Below are 15,648 nucleotides of genomic sequence, written 5' to 3' on the forward strand. Positions count from 1 at the left end.
TATCTGTATAACATGATTTTAATTATCGACAACTCAATGTCTATCTTTCAGTGATGTCGAGAAACCCACTTGTTGAGAATTTTTGTTGAGAAAATATTTACAAAAGAGCGAACAACGTTTGATTTGGTCATCGTCAGGTTCACAAAAAAAAACAAAAAAACCTGTGAACCTGACGATGACCGAAGAAGGTCGAAACGTTGTTCGCTCTTCTATGTAAAATATTTTCTCAACCCAAACGAGCCGTTTTTGCATATAAATGTCTATCTTTATTTTATGTGAGAATTTTGTTTCTACCAAAGAAAAGGAGAGGCAACAAAATTTGTATCGATCAAGTTGATACAGTTAGGTTGGAGTCTCCTAGGGACAACTTAATAGAGAAACCGATACGTTGTACACTTTAAAACTTAAGAAAACATCATCCTTAACCATCATCCATCGGCAAACAACTGAAAAGAAACGAAGTCCTGTTGTTAATAATAAACAAATGTTTTAAATACATGAGACATGTTTGACAAAAAAAGGAAATAGAGAGTTTGTTTGTTTGTTTTCGAATTTCGCACAAAACTACACAAGGGCTATACTGTGATAGCCGTCCCTAATTTAGTTGTGTAAGACTAGAAGGAAGACAGCTAGTCATCACCGCCCACGGCCAACTCTTGTGCTACTCTTTTACATACAAATAATGGTACTGACCATTTTATTATAACGCCTCAAAACTGAAAGGGTGAGAATATTCGATCGAAAAAGCTAAATATATAACGTTTATTCTATTTTAGTTTTATTCGTGCATTTATACATTATTGTACTTTAAGAAAGACCCGTACTTCAAAACATTTGCGTGATGATAAAACCAGAATTTTTATTATTTTCTTACAACTGGCATGTTTAGATCATTACATTCGTCACCACAGAACTGAATATAAAACAAGTGTTTTATTCTGTTTAACTGGTTGACGGAATTGTCACTTTGCGAAAACAAACTGGTCATATAGATCAGAAGTTAAATTAATACGGTATACTGACTAATTTAACATAATCATTTTCCTGGACTATAAAAAGTAGTTCCACCAACATATAATAAGCTGATTTCAGTAAACAACATGGGGTTTATCGCTTGTCTCTCATCGTGGCACAGCACCAAGTCTGAGGACTTACAACGCTAGAAACGGAGTTTCGATACCTGTTTTATAGCTTTGTGCTTAAATGCTAACAAACAAGCTGTAGCACTTCAGAAGAGAATTGTCATTTGTGAAACATGTTGAATAATTTTTTCCATCACTTTGGTTTTTCTTTTTACTTTGCCTACTTAACTTGTAATCTAAGGGTTGCGAGTTTGAATCTCCGTCACACCAAACATGCTCTTCCTTTCAGCCGTGGTATCATTATAATGTGATGATCAATCACACTATTCGTTGGTAAAAGAGTAGCCCAAGATTACTGGTTAGGCCACATTTGGAGTATTGTGTTCAATCTTAAGCTCCTTACCTTAGGAAAAAGATTGAATTATTGGAAAGGGTTCAAAGGGTTACTAGAATAGTTCCGGGGATAGAAGGGTTTTCATATGGTTATCCAGTTTCTTTTCTCTTAGTATAATTTTTCTGGTCATCTAGGTGCTCGTCCTTTATTACAGCACAAATCAAAGATATGCCAACTGAGATGATTATCATATCCGAATCCTAGTAAGACTCGATTCGTGAGGAAACATTTTCTGAAACAAATATTAAACTTCTGGATATTATAACTTCGTACTTAATTATATTCTGTTACTGTGACAACTTTGAATAACTACTTAATACTCTCACCCCTCCAGTGGCACAGTCTGAAACTATGTTTCGATACCCGTAGCTGGCAGAGCACAGAAATCCCATTGTGCTTAACTTCAAAACGTTTTAAGACCTTTGCTCTTTTCAACTTGTGACCAAAAAATTAGCTCATGTTAAAATAACTGAACTTCTAAATCCAAGGGTTAAGGTTTTATATAACCCTGTCCCTACAGGTCATATACTAACCAGGATAATTATGTCACTCGAAGTGACCACAGTCATGGTCATCTTGAGATCTCCACCTACAGTGGTAGTGGCAAAATCAGGACACCATCTTAACGTGTTTAGTTTCTTAACAGACAAACAAACACGACATCATCCTTGTTCTGAGACACACATACACATAAAGAAAATTTTCAATAAGTCGTTGTTAAAGTCAACAGAGAGCTTATTACAATTCATGACGTCACTACTAATATATTTCAAAATAAATTAATCAATTTCTTCAATAAGTTTTAATTCCAAAAACGACAATTTATACAGGATGTTTTGTTACGCCCCTGGTGAGATAAATATAAAATGAACAAAAACAACAAATATTATAGAAACTGTTTGTCTATATTTTAAAGTACTCCGATCCAATGTTTTAGTTGTATCTCTATAAACACCATCTGTTTAGTCTCTCAACCCTGTTTCAACACAGTTACTTCCTTGTGTTAAAAATATTCAGTGTACACCTAATGTTAAAGATATCAATAGTATCTTTATAGCACTCGAAATACGGCCCCACCCTTTCCAAACCCTCCTTGCGCTCCAGTATTTTTAAAGTCTTATTCAACTTTTTTATTCCCCAGTGGCTCACCGATAACCTTGAGCGCTTATAAACCTTAAGTTCGATCCCTGACACGGACACGCCACATCTAGCCTTTTTTTTTTCTTAAACAAGCTAACATATTTTTTAATTTGTCTTTTTTGTGAAATGGTACCTGATTTTCATTATTTACGTGTAGTTGAGACATTTGTTTTGCTATAAAAAGTTTGAATTGTTTGTTATTTTGAACAAATCTACACAACAGGCTAGCTGTGCTGTGCCAACTATGGCTATGTAAACCCAATTTTTAACATCGTAATCTTCCAGATTTACCGCTGAACTACTAGAGGGCGTTCCAAATGCTCTCTTAGACTAATGAAATAATATTTCATTAGTTTAAGTTAGATGTTGAACGGAAAATTAGACGTATCAAAAGTGTAAAGATATATATATATACAGTGTCGTAGATCTGTTTATTACATTAGGTGTAAAAAAAATGTATCTTAATAAACAACGATTACTGTGTACATTTAACTGAAAACATACTAAAAATTCAGGTGTTTTCTCTCTCTTCCCAGGGTCCGGCACGGCCAGATGGTTAAGGCACTCGACTCGTAATCCGAGTGTCGCGGGTTTGAATACCCGTTGCACAACATATGCTCACTCTTTCAGCCGTGGTGGCGTTAGAATGTGACGGTCGATCCAACTATTCGTTGGTAAAAGAGTAATCCACGAGTTGGTGGTGAGAACTCGCTGCCTTTCCTCTAGTCTTATACTGCTGAATTAGGGACGGCTAGCGCAGATAGCCCTCTTGTAACTTTGCGCGAAAAACAAACCCTCTTCTCTGACCTTTTTGAAACGTTCATAGAGTTTTGATTTTCCTTCCGTTTTTTGTTAAGAATTTCTCTTTTTGTTTTGGCACATTTAAAGTTTCTAACACACTTAGTTATTTCTTAAATTGGTAAGTATATAAAACTGTTTTTGTTTTTTATTTTCTGAGTGTTCATAATGCAAGAATGACGACAAGAACGAATTAAGAGAGGGGAAATTGTGTTTCATAACAGACAAAAGTGCTTTACGATATGTCTGGCCTTCCTTATAAACTTTTCTTCAAATTATCCACAATTAACGTTCTTCATAAACACACTTAGACACAAGGTGACCCGCGTATTAATACCCTCGAAACCAAACATAAATTAATAGAAATATGTTAAGAAATAAAAACAGCTCCGACTTCCATAAAATTTCGCATTAAGAAATGGAAATCGCAAAATTTATGGAAACGGGATTAGTATTAAAAAATAACAAAACAATAAATTTATAATTATGATAATTTCTTTATATATATATATATATATTAAACGTTATATTGAGTCTAGCGTAACTGTTATTAAGGCGCGCGACTGGCAACCTTAATATGCTCATCCTAAATGGTTACTGACTGCGCCAGCCACCTAGGTTCAAAAGATTCAAACTGATTATTGTCAAGACATCAATTGTGAATTTAATATTAGGTTCCAAGTATTATTATTATATTTTCATAAAATAGTTATGTGCAACTAAACTATTTTTTTTAAATAAAAATAAAACAAACAAAATGTGGGTTATTTGTTCACAGAAATATACAGTTAAGATAAATTTTTAAATGTAATATTCAGGCCCGACATGGCCAGGTGGTTAAGGCACTCGACTCGTAATCTGAGGATCACTGGTTCAAATCCCTCTCGCATCAAACATGCTCGCCCTTTCAGCCGTGGGGGCGTTATAAAGTGACGGTCAATCCCACTATTCGTTGGTAAAAGAGTAGCCCAAGAGTTGGCGGTGGGTGGTGATGACTAGCTGCTTTCCCTCTAGTCTTACACTACTAAATTAGGGACGGCTAGCACAGATAGCCCTCGAGTAGCTTTGCGCGAAATTCACAAAACAAACAAAGAAGCTCCTGCGCCATAAAATATTATAATAATACTCTGTTTTTGTCTGTCCTGAAAATGTAAACGCATTCAATTCCAACGCATCTTTAAAAAAATAAAAATAGCAAGAGCCACAGGCACATATAAATATAAATATACTTTAATGGACGTTTCGCATAACAACATGATAAAAGCTTATCGAAGTTTTTTTAAAAATATCTAACATTGTAAGTTTATTTATTGATAGTCTAATGTTTGGTGTTTCCGCCAATCTTATAATGGTTGTGGTTATGGTTAAAATGTACCGTCTGTTAAGTGTAATGAAAGGCAGGCGACAGTAATACAAAGTGACTAAACCTAACCAACACGGTAAAATTTCGTCGTCCAGATGCTGCATGCGTAGGCGCTATGACAACCTACGCCGATTACACAAGTGTGTTAACCGTGATTACGCAGATGACGTTGTGTAAACCAACACGGTTTCACAAAGTTGTAAACTACGTCTTTATTCGTACTTAACTGTCTATAAACGCGTTGTTATTCCAATACTGTAGTTTACTTACAATGGTAACACTGTCGTTACGAATACACACAGCTGCGTATTTTACATTTCGAGTAATTCAATAACGTCAATATTAATGTGCTTATTCTTAAGTGCAGCCGTGTATTGAGTTTCGTATATTTTGTAGCTTAAGGCTGGCGAATTAGGTGCAATATCAGCTTTGCTAAACCATTTACTGCAATAAAAAATGCAAAAAGAGTTTGTTTGTTTTTTTAATTTCGCGCGAAGCTACACGAGGGGTATCTGCGCTAGCCGTCCATAATTTAGCAGTGTAAGATTAGAGGGAAGGCAGCTAGTCATCACCATCCCCCGCCAACTTTTGGGCTACTCTTTTACCAACGAATAGTGGAATTGACTGTCACTTTATAACGCCCCCACAGCTGAAAGAACGAGCGTATCTGGTGTGATGGGGATTCGAACCCACGACCCTCAGATTGTGAGTAGAGCCCCCCTTAACCACTAGGCCATGGCAGGCCCCAAAAGTAAAGGAAATTAATAAATAAAAAACAAACAAATCTCAGTAAAACCGATAAATTAAAATTGAATTTTAAAAACAATTTATAAGTTAAAGAAATTAAAATATTAAATGAAAAGTTTAAGTAAATATTAAAATGACTGAATTTTACGAAATGAATAAAATAATGAAAGAAAAACAATGTTAGTTATAGACCTTCTTTAAAATAGTTGAGATTGCCCAAGTTTATTCCTTTCCAGTAAAATAAAACAATAAATTCAAGTTGTTTATAACTATCCAGAAACGCTTACAAATCGTAAAAAACAAATGGGCAACTTAGGTTCCATAGTATCAGTAATCAATATTACACTACTAGTAATAACCTATTTTAGCGTATGGAAAAACCGGTATGAATCGTAGTTACATATTTGTTTCCTTTATGCAAACTTACAGAATAGGTAACCTGCATACAGTCCACCACTGAGAATCAAACCCCTGATTTTTACATTATTGTAAATCATTAAACTGATGTACCGAGCGAGACACGTTTTAAATACATTTACGAATAAAGAGATAACAGCATTCGTCTTGTTTTCCACCCCCACCCGCACCACAACTTTACATACGTTGAAGATTCTCAAATTTTGAATTGAATTTTTGTCTAAAATAATAAATATTTTAAATATAGAACGATTTTAAAACAAATTTGGCAGCTGACGGCGAAGATTCGAAAATCTGAAATTTGGTAGTAAAAAAATAAGATAAAATACGTTGGTTATAAAGCTGATTATATTGATACAAACTTCGTTTGTATTGATTTATGATGTTTGTCGTTTTTTTGCTTCCACTGTGTCAAAATAGATCAATATGGCCTCTCTAACTGTAAATATTTTCTGGTAGACGGCCAAGCATGGCCAGGTGGGTTAAGGCGTTCGACTTGTAATCTGAGGGTCGAGGGTTCGAATCCCGGTCGCACCAAACATGCTCGCCCTTTCAGCCGTGGGGGCGTTATAATGTGACGATTAATCCCACTATTTGTTAGTAAAAGAGTAGCCCATAAATTGGCGGTGGGTGGTGATGACTAGCTGCCTTCCCTCTAGTCTTACACTGCAAAATTAGGGACGGCTAGCGCAGATAGCGCTCGTGTAGCTTTGCGTGAAATTTAAACAATATTCTGGTGGTTATTTTATCAAACCACCGAAGTTTAAATGTTTTTAATAGGCGCACTTTTGACTTGCCTGATTCTCTTCTAACTTTTTCCTACCCACATTTTACCTCCGACTCGAATGAAATGTAATAAAAATGATACAAAGTTTCAAAATTTCAGTATGCAATAATAGCAAGATCTGTTTTGTATCCTACAAGGTAAATGTATACTAAATGTAAGTAAAAAATCCCTATTATATACTGTCAGTTTCCATCTTATTACAAATTAACGACATTTACATGCGACAAGAATGATAGAGAAATTTCAAAAATAATAATTATTATACTCTGGGATTGTTTTTGTTTGTTTGTTGTTGTTGTTTTTTTTTTTTTTGTCGTCTGTCGAATGTTTCAGCTATCGGTCCGGCATGGCCAAGCGTGTTAAGGCGTGCGACTCGTAATCTGAGGGTCGCGGTTTCGCATCACTGTCGCGCCAAACATGCTTGCCCTCCCAGCCGTGGGGGCGTTATAATGTGACGATCAATCCCACTATTCGTTGGTAAAAGAGTAGCCCAAGAGTTGGCGGTGGGAGGTGATGACTAGCTGCTTTCCCTCTAGTCTTACACTACTAAATTAGGGACGGCTAGCACAGATAGCCCTCGAGTAGCTTTGTGCGAAATTCAAAAACAAACAAATAAACAGCTTCAGTTATTGAAATGGCACTCATACAAAACGCTAGCATTACGTTTAGGGATACTTACAGAGTTAAAATTAGTTTTTTGGGGAACTTGCACCAGACTTTGTGAAGAATCGAATGTAGAATGTTACGAAGCAATTGCCATTTTTAAACTCTAACTTACAAATAACAGCTATTGAAGCAGTAAGATCGTTTAAAGAAAGAAAGTTCACATTAATAAAAAACTTAAAATTTATTAACTCATTTAGAAGTTTTGTTTGAATTAACACATTAATCTAAGTTTATTTGTTTAGCATAATAGATTATCTGCGTTCTGTCTTCCACAGGTATTTGTGTCCTATATTTTAGAGTTGTGAGCCCGTAAATTTATAGCTGATTCGCTGGAGGTTATTCTTTAAAAGATATAAGAAATCTAAAACACCTCATCTAAGATTTTGTTTTTGAATTTCGCGCAAAGCTACACGAGGGCTATCTGCTCTAGCCGTCTCTAATTTAGAAGTTTAAGACTAGAGGGAAGGCAGCTAGTCATCACCACCTACCGCCAACTCTTGGACTACTCTTTTACCAACGAATAGTAGGATTGACCGTAACATAATAACGCCAACACGGCTGAAAGGACGAGCATGTTTGGTGTGATAATGATTTGAACCCGCGACCCTCGGATTACTAGTTGAGTGCCTTAACCACCTGGCCATGCCGGGCTCTCCTCATCTAGGAACTGCTTGCAGTAACTTAGTTGTAGAGTTTGCACTATCAATACGTTCCCTGATATCCGAACCCCTTTGGAAAGCTGTGCCCCCAGTATCCGTAACCATATAAAATACAGCCTTTTAAGATGTATGAATTATCTGCACTGGGACTCTCACTGACGTAAAATTGTTTATTTTTTCTGCTTCACTAGACTAATCCTTTGACCCATATGTTCCCCCTCAAAAAAAATCTTAAAATACTACCAATATGGAACATCTAAGCAGATAAACTAACAAACAAGAGTGGCTTCACTAACGATATAAGTAATATCCTTGTCTTTGAAAGGCTTAGCATGGCCTGATAGTTAGGGTTCTCGATTCGTAATCTGAGGTCTGTAGGTTCAAATCTCTTCACCAAACGCGCTCCGTTTTCAACTCTGAGAGCGTTATAATGTGACAGTCAATCCTAATATTCATTAAAAGAATAGGCAAAGAATTGACGGTGGATGGGGTTGACTAACTTCTTTCTCTCTGGTCTATCACTCCTAAACTAGGGACGGCTAGCTCAGATAGTCCTCGTATAGCTTTGCACAGAATTTCAAAAACAAATAACCTTGACTTAAGAGACCATTTCTGTTATCAGCGTATAGCAATCTGTTTTTTTATAGAACTAAGTTACATTATTTAATCTGCGAACATTTGTTTTTTCATCAACTGTTAATACCAACTACACATAGCAGTGTATGATACAACCCAAGATCCACTACTTTTTTAATCTCTGTGACATGTTCATCATCGTACAACGAGAACTTTCTCACGCCCACGCAAATGTACTGGACTGTATAATGCAACAAGAGCTAAAGATGTGTGTCTGTCTGCCCAAAGGTTACGCACTAAAAACATAAAGTAACTGATTGGTGTGTTGTGCAAGTGGCAGTTACGGGTTAAAGAATGAAAGCAGAGACCCACACGCGCGAATAAAATTTTATAAAATTACAATTAAAAATAAAGCTCCACATACGTAAATAAAATTTTATAAAAATATGATAACAAACAAACTGGAAATCCACGTGTAAATAAATTATAAGCAATAAACAACTTCACATCTTCCATTCAGTTCACTGTTGGAAGAATATTTATTTGTTTGTAATTAAGCTACACAATGGGTTATCTGTGCTCTACTAACCACGGGTACCGAAACTCGGTTTCTAGCGTTGTAAGTCCACAGAAATACCGCTGTACCACTGGGTGGCATGCTTTGTTTGTTTATGAATTTCGCTCAAAGTTACACGAGGGCTATCTGCTCTAGCTGTTCCTAATTTAGCGGTGTAAGACTAAAGGAAAGCAGCTAGTCATCACCACCCACCGCCAACTCTTAGGCTACTATTTTACCAACGAATAGTAGGATTGACCGTCACGTTATAACGTCCTCACAGCTGAAGGGGCGAGCATGGTTAGTATGACGGGGATTCAAACCCGCGACCCTCAGATTACGAGTCGAGTGCCTTAACCACCTGGCCATGCCGGGACCGGGGGGCATGGCTTGTTTGTTTGCAGTTAAGCACAAAGCTACACAAAGAATTGTGTTCTGCCCACTAAGAGTATTGAATCCCGCTTTTTAGTGTTTTAAGTCCGCAGACATATCGCTGTGCGACTAGCAGGGACATGGAGGAAGGTATTAAGATAAATATAGTGTACATCTGGCATAGAAAGGATGACGTTTTAGTTTGTTTGTCGATTTGTCCTTTTGCTAGCCATTCAAAGAGAAATATTAATTTGTTTTTTCTCTCATTTAATTTATTGTAATCTTCTGTAATAAAGACCTGGTTAAAAAAATACTTGAGGTTATTTCCAAATTTAACGTGTACATTACGTTTCCTTATGGATCACTAGCAATTGTGGTTCATTTATGACGTGTTTAAATATAAGTCTTCCAATCCGATAAGAATGGCGCCAAGTTTATGTATTGGTTTATGTATTGCAAAACATGTCACATGTCTTGGTGATGCCGTGGCTCCTTCCAACAGGACACGTGAGTAGTTTTTTTTATTTTAGTTAAAGTTACGTAACCAACCAGAAATATTGACTCTACTTCAACATCGGAGGGAAAAATTATTAAATGTATGACAAGCAACATACCCAAAGTAGATCTTGACGCCCCCCCCCTCCCAAATTAATGAGCAATTTGCCCAAGGTATAGCTTGAGATTCCCCTTCCCAAGGGCCAGTAATCTAACAAACTATACCTTAAGGCCCTCCAAAAGGCTGTATTCATGACAAAATCTAACCACACTATAGCTTGAGGCCCCCTAAAGAGCCGGATTAATGAACAGTCTATAGTTTGAGGCTTAACATAAAGCTAGTAATTTGTTTTCTAATATTCTGTAAGTATGACTGGTATTCATAGTTTATAATATCTTTATTCTTATCCTTTTATGAATAGACCAGTTTCACTTTAGCTATCTGTAAATGACGTCTAAATATTATATTTTATTAAACTATTAGGTTATTTGAAAATTATATGGTGTATGTGAAGAAATATTTTCTGCTGTTATTGTATTGCTTTTGTTTAAATAAAGGAATCTTGTCTGACACTCTGTGATATACATGTGGACGGACATAAATGTATGGGCTCTTATTCTATCTAGCTTCCCCCCCTTTCCCCGAGTTTCAAGCTGACCTACCATGACAGTAATTAGAGAAAACGGTGGAATTACTAACAGCTTATCGACTGTTTGACTGTAAGCATGATATTACCAGTATAGGGAACAACAACACGTGTCAAATCGTGTAATACAACATCAGTAATATCATGTAACGATGAGAGAAAGTCTTATAACACGAAGCCCCCAGTTACTCAGCGGTATATCTAATGGCTCACACCGCTAGAAACTGTATTTCTTTACTCGTGGTGGGCACAGCAGAGAGAGCCCATTTCGTAGTTTTTCGCCTAATGACAAACGAACGGTATAACAGGACATGGGTAAAACTGTGCACAATCACGCCAGTAGTTGTTGTTTTGAATTAAGAACAAAGCTACACGCTGGGCTATCTGTGCTCTGCTCACCACTGGTATCGAAACTCGGTTTTTAGCATTTTATGTCCACAAACATACCGCTGTGCCACTAGGGGCATGACATCGGTAAACGTGTTTATTAACAATAATCTGACTGACTTAAAATAATGTTCCCTGCTGGTACAGCAGTAAGTCTACGGATTTACAACGCTAAAATCAGGGGCTCGATTCCCCTCGGCGGACTCAGCAGATGTGGCTTTGCTGTAAGAAAACACACACACACACACACACAATATATCGATACAATATTTCCAAACGATGGTGAGGGTAAAATTTAAGACCCGAAAACGTGAATGGTCCAGTTTTATGATTTAAAGCACTGTTCACCCAACTTAGACCTAAACTATATCTAAATCTCTGCAGCTGGCCTGACATGTGAAGTATTGTTGGAGTTATGGCCGATAACGTCAATAGCTTCAAGACTAATTATTTGATTCAATATTAAATTTGTACATTTCATTTTACTTATCCGTGGTTTTAAATAACGATTAATTTTATTTCATGTTATGCTATAAGAACTAATTAACATTAAAAGATTAATCAAAATTAATCCTTAGCAATATTAATTAATGTGTTTTGTGTCAGAATAGTTTAACTGTTGCAGTAGGTTATTTAGTAATCCGAGGGTTGCGGGTTCGAATCCCCGTTACACCAAACATGCTCGCCCTTTCAGCCGTGGAGACGTTAGAATGTGATAGTCGTTGGTAAAAGAGTAGCCCAAGAGTTGGCGCTGGATGGTGATGACTAACTAAATTAAGGACGGATAGCGCAGATAGCCCTCGTGTAACTTTGCGCGAACTTCAAATAACATGTAAACAATAAGCTAGATTACTGAGTTATTTGGGTTTATCGAGAATCAAACTTAAAGAAAACTTCTTTAAACTAGGTCATATTATTCAAACAGGATGTTTTAAAAAGCACTGTTAAGTTTTCATGAAATGCATTTAAAGCACGTGTTTTTTTATTTGCTCATATTTTAAAACCGAAAGTTATTTGTACGAATAGGATTTTTAATGGTAGTTATAAATTGTTTCAAACGAAATAAATTTCATTCAATGTCATATTAGGTGTATTCAGATCGTTTATCATAAAGGCTTGTAGTTGCAATGCTTAAAACAGTAACTGAAAACAACTACCTAGAGCAAATTCACTCGTTGTTTGCTTTCGAAATTCCAACTCCCACGTTCTTCGTGAAATTACATTCCACAGTCCCCCGCGCTTCTGTAATGAACTCACCCACGAGTTTGTTTTGTCGGTTACTATGATTCATAGTTGAGTTAGACTGTTTCTGTGGGTAACTATGTGAGTTAAACTCAATTCGTCTTCTCTACCTGGATGTGTGGACAAGACGGGACTACAGTTGTCATCTTTTAAAAGTTTCTTCTCATCAAATCCATTAAAATTTGATAATTTAGGGTTTTATTTTAGAGGTTATGCAAGGGGTGCAGAAAAATTAGGTAGGAAGCTTTACTTTGTCATAATTTATAATTGTTTTTGTTTTCTGTTTGTATTTCTTGATTTATATATATATTTCCACTACAAATGAAGAGAAGTTTTTAGATACATATGTCTTTCCATAACTTCAAGTGTTTTTGTTACATCGATGAAACATAAACATTCACTTCTCCCATCTTAGTTTTTTATGTTTTCACATTTGTGCCTGAAATTTAAACCGTGCGTGTAGCCTGTTGTGTAGCTTTGAGCCTAACTGCAAAAAAATCAAAAAATCAACCACTTTAAGTTGTTTTCGTTTTAAAATAATATATTTTTTTTTAATTGTTTTTTTTTTTAATTTTTGGTAAAAAGATCTGACTAATAGTTGAACGTATAGCAGTTGTTCCTGAATCGAGACAACGCATACAAACAAAACAAACTTTCCTGACATGGGATAAGTAATATTTATATTGCCAACTTTATTTGTTAGAATAAAGGTTACTACACAACTCTGTTTTCCTTTGACATTTTTTAAACAGTTGCGTCATTAAGTAGAGTCCTCATCCAGGGTTCTAATGTCGTGAAGGGCCTCGAACTAAAGCGTTTAGAGACCTCTTAATTTAAAAATCTTTATATATCAGATATTTGTAGTCGAAAATGTGAACGTACCCGAAGGATCAATTATCGCAAAGTTCGATTCGTGACATTAATGTCTCGAAGTCTTTAGTTATTTTATACGGTTTTGCTACACAATCTATAAATATATATTTCTAGGTTTTTGTTGTTTTTATAGTGTTCTCTGATTTTTTTAACTGTCAATGATGAGTCTCAGTTTGACCCTGAAGAAGAAAGGTTAAAGGTTTTTAATCACTTTGTATTCGTAATTCTTGAACCTACTTGTTTTTTTTACTCATTAATGATTACATTAAACCAGAATGACGTCGGCTCTTCCGACAGGAACGAACAGTCTTGGTTAACGTATGACATAAGGCACTTTCAAGTGTTAACGCATAACACTCACTCAAAGAAGTTTGTGTGCGAAGGTAGAAAGGACGCCACAAACCTTGGACAGTTTCAGTTTCTGTGTGAATGTTTTCTAAAGAGGCGGATTTTTGGAAAACACGAACAAAAACAGAACGTTAGTAGCTTTATCATTTAATCAAATGAGATATTTCTACCAGAAACAACGACAGCTAGAACTAAATGGAAGACGTAATGTGGTGATTGGAGATATACAAGGTTATGGATTTCGTTGTGGGTAAGTGCCACAAAACTTTTACATAACAAGGTACCAAACAGATCATTAGCCAAAAAAATCCATTGATAGGAGTTTGGGAGAAGACTATAACTGATTTGATTTTTCGCTTTGGGCCTACTGAAGGAAAGGAAACTAAAAATCCTTAATAAATTAGACAAATGGACCCTGGTAACTGCAAAACTGATCAGTTTCGGCTCCATATTCTTAGTTACGATAATAATATTGAAAGAAGCAACAATGATAAGATAGTAATGCTTATTTCCAGCCGTTTTATGTTGTTAGTATACCACGGAATGTCATGGATCGATTCGTAAGTTGGACAAATATATGGCAAACAAGATAACACGAGTTTAAGATTTTAAAAAAAAAAGGAAAAAAAGACGGGATAGGCTCCAGTTAAAACAGTTTTCTAATAAGACTGATTTATATGACAGGTTGCCATTGGTAGCATTTACTGCTACACCTTGTTACACTGGAATTGATGATTTCCTGAGAAAGAATGGATGAGTGAAAACAACCCAGGAAAACAACAATTGAATTGTTTGTATGTTATAGAACACATTATCTGACCCACGCGCTAATAACTTGTACACTCAAGCGATCATGAACAAACATGAGAATCCACCACAATCAGTGATTTATTCCATATTTCAGATGACCCTCTATCGTTGTGTGAACTTACCATACATAAGTCATTTGTATCAGCGGAGGATATCTCATGGTTCTGTTATATTAGGAGTATTTCTTGTTTAGCCATTTAACTGTAGTGACATTGTAACAGTGAATGGTGTGGTACAATAGATACAACAGTTCCTACAATATTCAAATAAGGTTAGAAACAGAAGATTAACAATAATTGTAATATAAATAATATAAATATATATTACGTTATTCTGTTTAACATGAAAGTTATTTTAATTTTATTTTGTATGCTTAGCTATTTGACAAAACGGCTAGAGAATGATAACTGTTGAGACGGCATGATTTATACACCTATTTAAATTTTATTATGTGGGATGACCCCTGAAATAATCAACTATGAGTCATAGTCGAGTTTATAGTTCCACTTGTATAACCTCGTATACGGTACATGTGTATACACTAAAATTCACGTACTTGACCGGATGTCGTGAAAATAAGGAAAAAAAATTATTTGTTTTAAAACTTTGTTCAAATGTTGCAGTAAATTAATCTATGGCTTATTTTTAATAGTTTAATTCAACAAATTGTAGTAGAATGTAAGGAATTTATTTTATGTAAACAAATCTGAAATTAGCTTGTGGATGGTTTCGGTTTCTAATGTAATATTAGCAATAAACAACCACTGTGAAAGGACGACGACGAAACGGTTAGTTGTACTTTCAGTTAGGCCCCGGCATGGCCAGGTGGATTAAGGCGTTCGACTCGTAATCTGATTGTCGCGGGTTCCAATCCCCGTCGCACCAAACATGCTCGTCCTTTCAGCCGTGGGGGCGATATAATGTGCGGTAAAACCCACTATTCGTTTGTAAAAGAATAGCGGTGGGTGGTGATGACTAGCTGCCTTACCTCTAGTCTTACACTGCTAAAATAGGGGGTGCTAGCACAGATAGCCCTTGAGTAGCTTTGCTAGAAATTCAAAACAAACAAACGCTTTCAGTTTTTGTTGTTGTTTGTTGTTAATATCACTGAGCGAAAGTCATTTATCAGTTCAAATAAATGCTACTTAAATTATAGAGTGAAACAATACCGGTGTACCCACCCCTAGAAACATCAAGTTGTCCAAAGTATGTGGTGATATAAGATTTTCTTATAAAGAGTCATGTGATAATACACGCACGTACGTGGGGGAGGAGTCAACACTGAAAAT

General features: G+C 35.9%; 1 protein-coding gene across 9 annotated transcripts in view; it reads left to right on the plus strand.

Moving 5' to 3' along the window:
* The first annotated feature begins 12,292 nt into the window (after nucleotides 1–12,292).
* The window catches only part of LOC143243780 (ras-specific guanine nucleotide-releasing factor RalGPS1-like), a 62,754-nt gene continuing 59,398 nt past the window's right edge, over nucleotides 12,293–15,648 (plus strand). For 4 of the 9 annotated variants that reach the window (XM_076487432.1, XM_076487424.1, XM_076487429.1 and 1 more), the window contains exon 1: nucleotides 12,375–12,564. The gene's annotated coding sequence lies outside the window, so the exon portion shown is untranslated. Of the gene's footprint in view, nucleotides 12,565–12,913; nucleotides 13,039–13,589; nucleotides 13,800–15,648 lie in introns of those variants that run through there. The other 5 variants (XM_076487427.1, XM_076487430.1, XM_076487426.1 and 2 more) reach the window with 4 other exon arrangements.

This window comes from Tachypleus tridentatus, chromosome 2 (genome assembly GCF_004210375.1).
Source record: "Tachypleus tridentatus isolate NWPU-2018 chromosome 2, ASM421037v1, whole genome shotgun sequence".
Lineage (NCBI taxonomy): Eukaryota > Metazoa > Arthropoda > Merostomata > Xiphosura > Limulidae > Tachypleus > Tachypleus tridentatus.